This window comes from Trichosurus vulpecula, chromosome 7 (genome assembly GCF_011100635.1).
Source record: "Trichosurus vulpecula isolate mTriVul1 chromosome 7, mTriVul1.pri, whole genome shotgun sequence".
NCBI lineage: Eukaryota > Metazoa > Chordata > Mammalia > Diprotodontia > Phalangeridae > Trichosurus > Trichosurus vulpecula.
In genome coordinates, this window is record NC_050579.1 from 203,322,429 (window position 1) to 203,334,007 (window position 11,579).

General features: G+C 38.9%; 1 pseudogene; it reads left to right on the forward strand.

Annotated features, from left to right (window-relative positions):
• The first annotated feature begins 6,764 nt into the window (after positions 1–6,764).
• LOC118858569 lies at positions 6,765–9,478 on the forward strand (annotated as a pseudogene).
• Positions 9,479–11,579: the final 2,101 nt, after the last annotated feature.

An 11,579-nucleotide genomic window follows, 5' to 3' on the forward strand; every position in this document is an offset into this window, starting at 1 on the left:
TGAAAATTGGGTGGAGGACCAGACATCAGAATGGAGAAACCCTTTCGCCAAATTTAAATTCCATTTAGTCTCTTAACCAATACAGTCTTTGCTGTTTTAGTATTTTTGTGTGACATCCACATTTTAAGAAACAAGTTGCTAGAGATTTCTTTTTTTCCCCCAAAGGCTTTGTAGATGCCAAATAACTCTTTGAAAAATGTTGACGCCATGCACTAAAGTGAATAAAAACATATGGATTTAATGTTCTCTAAAATATATATTTTTTTAAATGAAGTGGACTGGGAAGTGGTGAGGGGAAAGAGAAGGGGTGCTTGGCAGGACACATTTAAGTTTTACCGATTCCAAAATTTGTGAAAAAATTGTTCCAGATGTTTGGTGAACCTTTGATGCCCCTAGGATTCACCCAAATCTGATAATAAATAAAGGATAATTGTAAACAGCAGTGATACACTGTATTTCAGGATGTGTGTAGCAGATACCTACTATCTGTGTGAGACCTTGAGAAATTCATTTCTTGGGACCTCAGTTTCTTTCCCCTGAGCAATGAAGATAGTTGGACTAGATGACCTCCACATTGCCTCCTAATTGTATATCTTTGATTATCCCATTATCCCAGGATGAGAATTTGCTCTGGTCTGAATTAAACAGCAGAAAATACCAGGTGAGGCTATGTTTCACATAATATGAAGGAAAGCTTCATCATAAAATCTCTCATCTATCACGCTTATGCCTGATAAACACCCATATGAAACTGAAAATTCTAATTTAAAGAACTGGATGGTATCTATGACATGCCAAACATTTGGCTACTTAAAGCCATCTTACTCTGGCACTTAAGATCATTTTTCAATGGGCCTCATCCTTCTTCTGTAACCTCATGCCTCACTACATTTTACTCGAGTACAGTAGCTCTACTCTGGCCAGAGCAGACACCTTCCTTTCACCCTGGGACTCCATGTTCATACCCATATTGATCCTCCCATTCCTTTCTCTTGAATGATCTCCCCACCCTCTCTGCCAATCCACAGTCTTTATTTCAAGTTCAGCTCAAGACTCACCCTCCTTCCCTCATGGATACAATTCCATGGTGATAATTGGTCATAGTCTAGAGATGGAATGGCCCTAAGAAACCATCTAATCCAGCCCTGTCATTTTGCAGATGAGAAAAAAATAAGGTTTATGAAAACGAAGTGACTTGCCCAGGAGTCACACAGGTAATGTCAGAGAAAGGATTTGGACCAAAGTCCTCTGCCATCAAATCTCCCAGCACTTAATTGTAAAATCCATACTTCACCATTCCATATTTGATTTCATCCTTTCCAGTGCTCAGAGTAATGGTAAATATTGCATATTTAATAAATTCCCTTTAAATTGGTGTTTTATTTACTTTTATTCCATCCAAATGTTTGGGGTCATATAGACACAGCGGTTGATTATAATTTCTTTGAGACGCAGAGTGGTACAGTAGGGAAAGCACAGTACTTGGAGCCAGGAAACAGGCATGAATTCTGCTTTAGATATTATGTAATCATAGAAAAGACACTTAATCTCAAGGTTTCTTCGTCAACAAAATGGTTATCAAGATACTGGTCCTACCTAACACGCAGGGTTGCTATGTGAGAAACACTTTACCAATCTTAAAGTATTATATAAGTGTGTCATTATTACTTTTTTTCCTTGACACCAACATGCATTTGGATTGGTATATTGTTGCTTGTCCTTCACTTTTGAAGAGGACCAGTGATATCATGGGGTGATATCTTGACTCCTGCATGAATTGAATTTAAGTGAAGCAGAATTGCACAAAGTCATCAGCATCACTCTCTCTTCCAGAGTCATTGAAGTTCAATGGTAAGTCAGGATGACTGGCCAGGATGCAGTGGATGACCTTAGTGTCTTTGATGTCTGACCAAGCTTTAAGCACTCCACAGCACCTGCTTCAAGTTGCCTTTGTGGACTTTGGAACAAATTGTTCTTATCTACCCATTCCACCAGAGGAAGTCTTCGCATGCTTGGGGTAGATACCCCCTCTAACTCACCAAAAGGTTTGAGGCCTATTGGTTACCCCCAGTCTGGTTTAGTTTGTCTGCCAAAACGGTTTTGCCGGAGTGTGGCCACTGCACATGCTACAGCTTCTTGGAGCCCCAGCATGACTTGGGTGAAGGTGAACACCAAAGGTAAATGAGTAGCCCTGAAAACAGCCCAGAAGCCCTCACACCAGAGGTGCTAGTCTTCCCTGAAGACCTTATACTCCCCAAATTGGTATACATATATATATATATATATATGTACACACACACACACATATATATGCCTAAAATATACACACACAGTGTGATCTTTTGAATCCGTAAATGTCACCGTCTAAAAGAGGACATAAACAAAAGAATAAATGGGTAACTGGGCTACACATCCTATTCTTTAGCTAATGACTACAGCTGCTGCATAGAAGGGTCATTGCTTCCTTTAGCCACTCTAGTTGGCTTTGCAACACAGCTAAGGAATTTGGAGAGATTCATGAGGCCAGGAAGAGTCAATACTTCTGGGGGAAAAATAATCCCCATAGATCTTCAGTGAAAGACATACACGATACATCTGGAAAGTTCTAATGCCTTGGGAGTTTTCTCTTTCAAGCCATTGAAAACTATACTAGAAAGTGTGTTTTAGGAAGTAACTCTTCACTGACCGTAGGCACAAGAAATCAAATAAGAAATGAATGACTGAAGCATTTATTAGCAGTAATACTTTGCTATAATGATTTCTAGCTTTACGAATGACATATTTTGACAGGTTGGGAGAGTCTAAAACTATGATTTTACTAGATCAGAAAACTTCCTTTACCAATGAGGAATCTTTGATTGTTCTACACTTTATAGCCTTATAAAGTGGCCTGGGGCACTGAGAGGTTAACTGACTTTATAATATGTGTCACGGTCAGGACTCCAATCCAGGTCATCCTGATTCCAAGGATCCTCTGCCCATTACAGCTGCCTTTCTGAGTGACATTTACATACAGATAAATCTTGTTACCCCTGCTTTCACAACCCCTATGGCCAGAACCATAGTCCTCCTCTGCCCTTAGAACTCTCACTGCCATAGTCAAGGCCACCAATCTATTCTCCTCATTTCCATCCCAGTCCCTTCCTTTCTCCAGACTCAGGGGAGCCAAAGATTCAGCCTCAGTGGGTCACTGAGTCATAGCCACACAATCTCAAAGTCAGAACGGATCATCAAATCCAACATATAACTGAACAAAAGCCCTCTCTACAGCATACTCAGTAAGTGAACATCCAGCCTCTTCTTGAAGACATCCAAGGAAGGAGAGCCCACCATCTCTCAAGCAGTCCATTACCCTTTGGGACAGCTCTAATCGTCAGGGAGTTTTTCAAGTTAGGGGCTCAGGTTCACTCAGGAAGACTAAAGAGAGCTTAGACCGACGAGTTACTGTAAAGACTATTTCAACTAATTTATGATTTAAATAGACTTGTATAGACTGGACTGCAACCCTAATCGTCATCTATAATGTTGTTTGCATGAAATAATGCAGTCTTAAGTTCCAAGCAATCAACCTACAAACAGACGTTTGGAACACAATCTCTCCATTAACTTGGGAGCTGCCTAGGAACTCTAGAAGTATACTCTAGTTTTATTACTCCTCTTCCTTCTGAATGCAAAGAAGGGACATCAGTTGCCCGATTGGTATGGTAGGAACACATGGAGTCAGGAGAATTGGGTTCTAGTCTTAACTGACCTTTTACTGGCTTTGTGACCATGGACAAGTCCATTTATTTCTCTGAGCATTCATTTTCTCATCACAAAACGGACATTACAATATATTGCCTATCTCAAAGGAATGCACAGCTAGGCAACAGAGTAGATAGAGTGCCAGGCCTGAAGTCAGGAAGACTCCTCTTCCTGAATTCAAATCTGGCCTCAGGAACTTACTCTAAGTGTGTGACCCTGGACAAGTCACTTACCTCTGTTTGCCTGAGTTCCTCATCTGTAAAATGAGCTAGAAAAGGAAATGGCAAACCACTCCTATATCTTTGCCAAGAAAACCCAAAAAGGGGTCACAAAGACTCAGGCATGACTGAAACATGAAAACAAACAACAAAAAACCTCACAGGCTTGTTAAAAGGAAAGTGCTTGATTAGCCTTAAAGTGGTATATAAATTTAAGACACTTGAAAATGTCTAAATGAAGGAAAGGTTGGCATTTGACCCTTTATTAAGTTCAGACCCAAGAAAGATTCCACAAAAGAAGAAAAAAAAGGCACTGAATTTCGGTAACAAGTGTCCATAGTTAAAGCTAATGATTGCTATACAGGCTTCATCTTAAAGATTCAAATGAACATGTGTTGTTGTTCAGTTATTTCAGTCTTGTCTCCTTCATGAATCCATTTGGGGTTTTCTTGGCAAAGATACTGGAGTGATTTGTCACTTCCTTCTCTAGGTCATTTTATAGATGAGGAAACTGATGCTAACAGGGTTGTCCAGGGTCATACAGGTCAGATTTGAACTCAGGTCATCCTTACTCCAGTCCCACTCTATCCACTGTGCCACTGACTGGCTCCTTGAATGAACATAGGCTGGTATGATTACAGAGTAAAAAAATTTATACAATTAGATTATTTCATCATGATCTCCTGAAATACTACAATAACATAAGGCTTAAATATAAAGTATATGGAATTCAACAATTATGGAGGAGACAAAAAAGAAATTTACATGATAGCTTTATTATATATTTAAAAAGAGCAAGTTGTACATAATAGATTTACAGTTTCATGTGTAATCATTTTTATTATACTATGTTATAAAAATGTTTGTTTTGTTCCACAAATTTTTTAAATAATTCAGCGTAACTGAGGCTATAATGAAATAAGAGAGAATGTATCTTAACATCCAAAAATAAGAAAGAAAACAGCTGAGTAGCAAAATACTTGGGAAAAACTAGACAGAACAGGATAAGCAAATATAAGTAAATATATAGAATCAACCTCGGACCACAAGACATTAGGTCATCCTTCCTGAAGTAAAACCAAGAATTCATTGGGCATAATGTGAAGTCATGCTCTGAATCTAAGGGTTATATCACCATCCAATTTCCTGGTTGAGAGAGAGTCCGGCAGAGGAATGCCCTTAGGAGAACTAGAATTGGCCCTCCTAGTGAACCATCACTGGGGAACAGTGCAGGAAACTTGCCATTGACCCCCTAAGAGCAACATGTACTTTCCTAGCCTAAGTTGAGCTTGGACTTTAAAGGCCTTCCATGCTGCTATGGTTTGTATGTTTAGCAATGGGAAAGGGAAGAGAAGAGGGTGGAGGTAACTTAAACAAGCCGACTTATAAACTGTGGAGATTGCTCGGAAAAATGAAACTTTATTTGCTTGTATTACAATCTATGTGTTCTGGCTTTTTAAACCAAGATAGAAAACCAAGCTCTTAGGCTTGCAAGGTAAAAAGTCAGAGCCGCTACTCTCCTAGTGGGTAGAAGGGGTCAACCTAATCAAAAGAGAAAGAATAATCAGCTTTGCCACTAACTGGACTTCAGTTTCTTCATCTGTATATTGTGAAGCAGAAAAAGCAATGAACTTGGGCTGATGGGAATCAAACACCAGCTCTACCCCTTACTGCCTGCATGTCCTTGGGCAAGTTACTTTACTAGTCTGGGCTTTCATTTCCTCATCTGTCTCTGAGGTCTCAGCCAGCTCTAGATCTGTGATTCTATGACTAAAGTATCTCTTAGACCCCCTTCTAGCTCCTACCATCTACTAATCTATAATTCTTAGAATTATTCAAATAGAAAAAAGGTCTTAAACACTTTGTCACAATAAACTTTTTGTCATTACAAACTTTTTATGATAAATTTTAGAGGAAAAAGTAAGTTTCCAGAACATTTCTGAAACCTGGAATAACCAGTTCATTACCACTGTCACCAACAGCCACTGGTATCTGCCAAAGTTGCAGAAAATGGCCTTATGCCATGTTGCTCATTTCCTTCAAACTGCAGTAAGAATATTCGAGAGCATCTGGGACATCTGGTTAATGTCACAATCACTTCCCAGGGTCTCCCTCCGCCTCCTCTTCACTGAAGATAATGGTAGCAATAGAATGAATATACACAACCAGGAGTGATCCAGTGACTCACATCCTTTGCTTCACCTGTAAGGATGATTCAACAGGAAAGTTTCCCTTCAGATATAAGTAACAGGTGACAGATGGTGCTTACAGATAACATGAACTTCTGCTAATAAAATGGCTAAGTCTCACCCAGGAAAAATACTAAGGCACAATAAGTCCTTTAAGGTTTGCAAATGTACCACATGGTTGAACAACTTCTGAGTGTGTGAGTACGTGCATGAGTATGTGCAAACGTGTGTGTGTGTGTGTGTGTGTGTGTTTTTAGGGGCACTGGAGGGATGTGGGGAGTATCCAAAACAAAAACTTTATATTGCAACAAAGAAAGCATGGTGCCTGATAACCTAGGACTCCCTTTATCTATTTTTTTTTAGCAGAACCAAGAGAATGTTGTACATATTGTAAATGGTAATACTGTTTTAAGAACAACTTTGGCCTGCCTCCCTACGGGCTCCTGGAGCTCCAGCAGCAATGGTAGCCATAGAAGCAGAGTAGATGGTGGTGGAGAAGCAGGGGCTACAGAGACAATGTGGTGGTGTCTGACAGGGAGTGAACCCTTGCACTGCCACCTTGTGGGATGTCAGGGGCTGGACCAGGTAAATAGAATCGCATAACATTGCAGCCATGGAGTCGGTGCTGAATAAACTCAAGAGTCCTATCACAAAAGTAACAGCTGATGTCACCAGTCTGATAATGGGAAATTCTGTTACTCAGGGATTTGGTGTTGATCGACGTGTTGCCAGTGGTGGCAGTGGGCTAGCTTGGAAGATTTTTAATGGCACAAAAAGTCAACTAAAGAGGAAGTGGCTGTTTTCAACTTTGATAAAAGGCTGACAGATATCAAAAAATCTGAAAAGTATCATTAATTCTCTAAAACTAGGAGTCTAACAGTTAATTCAGCTTCGACACCCTCAACTTCTTACTGTCCAGTGTCCATTAGAAGAATCCAGAAACTGCCTGGCATTTTGTATTGAACCAGTATGTTCAAGTTTAGCCAATGTTCTTTGGAACTAGAGAAATCTGTCTTCCACAGGGTCCCCTCACATTAAGGAGTATAAACATTATGATGTAGAAACAAAATATGGGCTGCTTGACATTTCTGAAGGACTGTCATTTTTGCATAGTAGTGTGAAAATGGTTCATGGAAACCTTACTCCAGAAAATATAATATTGAATAAAATGGGAACCCAGAAAATAATGGGCTTTGATTTTTGTATGCCATAAATGAACCCTTCTGAACAAGAGCCTAAGTTTCCTTGCAAAGAGTGGGATCCAAATTTACCTTTATTATGCCTACCAAATCCTGAATATTTGGCTCCTGAATACATACTTTCTGTGAGCTGTGAGACAGCAAGTGATATCTCTTTAGGAGCTGTTGTTTATGCTGTATTGTAAAAAGGAAAACCTGTCTTGTAGTTAACAAGCATGGCATATATAAGAGCTTCAGTAGGTAGTTGGATCAGCTAAGTCATCTAGGATCCAGTTCTCCTCAGAACATACCTGAGGAAGTCTGGGAACATGTAAAATTACTTTTAAATGTAATTCCAACTGTCACTCCAGATACAGATCAAATGACAAAGATCCCCTTCTTTGATGATGTTGGTGCAGTCATGCTATAATGTTTTGATTTCTTATTCCAAAGAGATAATCTTCAGTAATCATAGTTTTTCAAAAGACTCCTGAAAGTTCTGCCCAAACTACCCAAGCATGTGATAGTACGAAGAATTAATCTTGTTTAACCTCAGAATTTGCTGAGGTTTGTACCAAAGAAGAATATGTCAAGTTAGTTCTACCAGAACTCTGGCCATCTTTAAGCAGCAGGAGCCTATCCAGATTCTGTTAATTTTCCTGCAAAAAAATTGATTTACTGCTAACCAAAACACCTCCAGATGTAATAAAGAACAGTGTTCTACCAATAGTTTATAGAGCCCAGAAGCCCCTTTCATTCAAATCCAGGAACTTTGCCTGAACATCATTTCAACCTTTGCAAACATCATAGACTATCCATCCATGAAAAATTCTTTGACATCAAGAATAAAAAATGCATGTTTACAAACATCTTTCCTTGCTGTTCATATAAATTCATTAGTGTGTTTAGGAAAGATTTTGGAATACATGGGTAAGTGGTTGTACTTGATGACATTCTACCCTTTCTGCACCAAATTCCATCCAGGGAATCTGCGGTCCTCATAGGAATTTTAGGCATTTACAAGTGTACTTTTACTCATAAGAGGTTGGGAATCACTAAGGAGCAGCTTTCTGGGAAGTGTTGCCTCATCTGATTCCTCTGAGTATTGAAAATAATCTTAATTTCAATCAATTCAATTATTTTACTTCAATCATCAAAGAAATGCTTCATAGATTGGAAGTGGAACATACAACCAAATGGAGCAACTCTACATAACACAAGAACAGCAGAAATCTTTGGATATCACCAATGAAATGAATGCATCTGAAGAGACAAAAATCCCTAATGTTGGAAGTCAGATGGACAAGGTCTTTAACAGTATTGGAGCAGACCTTCTAACCAATGGGGGACCAGACAGTAAGGAGAATGGGATACAGAATACACAGAAAAGAGCATCACTGACACTTGAAGAGAAGCAAAAGTTAGCAAAGAAACAGGAATAGGCCGAGAGTTGAAGTTGAAGAAGTTGAGAAGTCAACAGCCACAGAAGCCCCAGGACCATACCTCTGTGGTACCCATCAGACTAAGGACTTGTCAGAAACTTTGATAGCTACATGTCTTCTTTCACCAGCCTGTCTGTTAACACTCCCAAAATTCTGGCTTCCACTAGCTTCTCTTCAGTCCCGTCCATGGAGATGGGCATGATTTTTTTTCCACACTAGTTGATAACACAAAGAGAAGTTTTACAAATGGCCCAAATGCCAATATGGGCTTTTAGACTCCAGCATTTAGCCTGCCAGCCAGTGCAACCAGCATCTCTTCAGTAGTTCGGGCCCAGATGACTCAGGGGATGCCTTATAGTTTACTAACCCTGCACACTCAGAGGGCTTCAGCTGGAATGTCATAGCAGACCTCCTACACACCCACCAATCTGTCTGCTTTGGACTGTCTGTTTGGGCCTCAGAAACCCAAAGTTAGCATAAACCAGTTATCTTAACAGAAATCAAACCGGTGGCTTAATCAGTCTGTACCTCCTCAAGGGTCACCAGGGATGGGCAGTTCAGTATTGGGAACACAGCTGAACATGGTAGGACTGCCTGCCTTTGATTTGCAGGGCAATTCTTTCTTTAACCCACAGAACTTTGCACAGCCAGCCAACATGGCTAGTAGCAGCTCAGCTAGCAATGATTTAAAAGATCTTTTTGGGTAAAGCATCTCGTGTTCATTTGAAGAATTGATTGCACTTTAATCATAGGTAAGCCAATTTCCATCTTGGTATGTTTGATTAAATATCCTGCTTGGAGGTATTTTCCTTACAGGAAGTAGTCTGAGAGATTTGGTGGAGAAAAACAAGGGCATCCACGTCAGCATTGTAGTGATGTAGAATCCTGTTGTTTGTACACTTTGAATGCAGTTTGATTTGTTCCCTCCTGCCTTCTCCCACATCCTCTCCCCACCCCTTCTCAGTGATCTGAAGGTATTGGCCCTCAACCAGGCTCTTTCAGAGCTGAAAACTTCAGTGTCAATGGATCATCTCTCCTTGCATAACTTGGCATGACAAATCAGCGACAAAAAGGAGTCGATGGCATTTGCAGGTTTTATGTGCCCAGTGCTGCCAGGGTCTGCGTGTCCCAGCTTTTAAGTCTTAATTTTAATCTGTTCTTTACCTAATTGCTTGAAGTGATTCCTGGATTGGTGTTTCCATAAGTAAAGCAAACTGTAAGCATATATAGAAAGGATCAATCCTTTCTTTCTTAATCTTTATGCATTTGTTCTTTTCTAGACAGTTCCTAAGCAAATATTGCAAAATTTCACTCATCTTGCTTTCCATTGGTTCAAACCATAAAAGCCTCATAAGCCATCTTCAGTGGAAAATGAATTTTTGTAAAACTTGGTTGAGCATGGTCTGCCTCATGGTGTAGTGGGTTTTGTTCCTGGGTCCTACTCTCACCTGAGCAGAGGGAGCCTATTTGGATGGGCACACCACTTGGTGCAGCTCTCTGTTGCAAGGCAACTTCAAATGTAATAAACTTTACTTCTCCAACAAATGAGCAGTCATATTTTGTGCTTGCCAACAGTGATGCTCAGCATGCTTATTATATAATCTGACTTCTCCATTAGTGCCACTGAATGATAATTCTTCTTTTCCTAAGAATTTCAGGAACCTTTATTCTAATATTTTGAAAGTCAGAGTCGACCATTTGGTAGAAGGAAAGAATTAATTCTTTAACATTTTTACAGAAAACTTACATGCTTTATTTTTTAAAGTCTTTTGCTTATGATATTGTTCTTTCATTTGCTGCTTTAAAAAAACCACAGGGCCTTATGCTATGAATGTGACTTGTATTTTGTCAAATTATATTTCCACAGTTAATTCAGTGATAAATTTAAACACATCTTTCAAAGAACTGTGTGTGTATGTTTTGGTTGCTGCCTCCATATTTTTATTTTGAATTATCTGGGACCAACAGTGGTTTTAAATAAACCATTTGAAGTTTTGTGTGCTATTGATACTCTTGGTAGGTGTGGTGGATCATACTGAATTTGATTATAAAATGTGATTGGATAATTTAAAAAAAAACATTCTTGCTGCTAACATTTGATAGAAGGGGACTTTTTAAAAAAATAAATCAACCTTCATATCTGAAAAAAACTTTGAGTGACTAAGTCATTTTGATAATTATAAATACTAAAATTAACTACAAAGGGCCTATGAAGAAAGATGCTATCTGCATCAAGAGAAAGAACTGATAAGTAGAGTGTGTATAGAATGATTTTACATATACATGCATACTTGTATCTAACGATAGCCATCCCGGGGTGGGGGGAGAAGAAAGAAAAAAAAGAAAAAAGAAATTTACATGATTATTATTTATTTAAATGAAATAGCAGATTGTACATAATAGATTTGCGGGCTCCTGTGCAATCATCTTTTTTTTCACTCCGTTATCAAAATATTACTTTATTTCATAAATTAAAAATGGAATAATAAAAAATTTCAATGATAAAAAAGATGAGACTCCAAAGGAAGAAAGAAAGAAGGTTAATGACTGATGAGAGGAAAAAAAAACATAGAAACATCAACATTTTTTGCACATCCTTTTCCTAAAAATGTGCAAGCCAGTGAGAAGTTATTTTTAGTTGGCAGCAATGCGGACAAAAGCATTCATTCAAGCAAAAGAGAATAGCATTGACTGAGCCAAGATGGTTATTGACACATACTTATTACTGAGAGGAAAATATACTGAGCTAAGAGTTTTAAATGAAGGAGAAAATGTACAGTTATAATCAAATGAAATTGTTATTGGGCC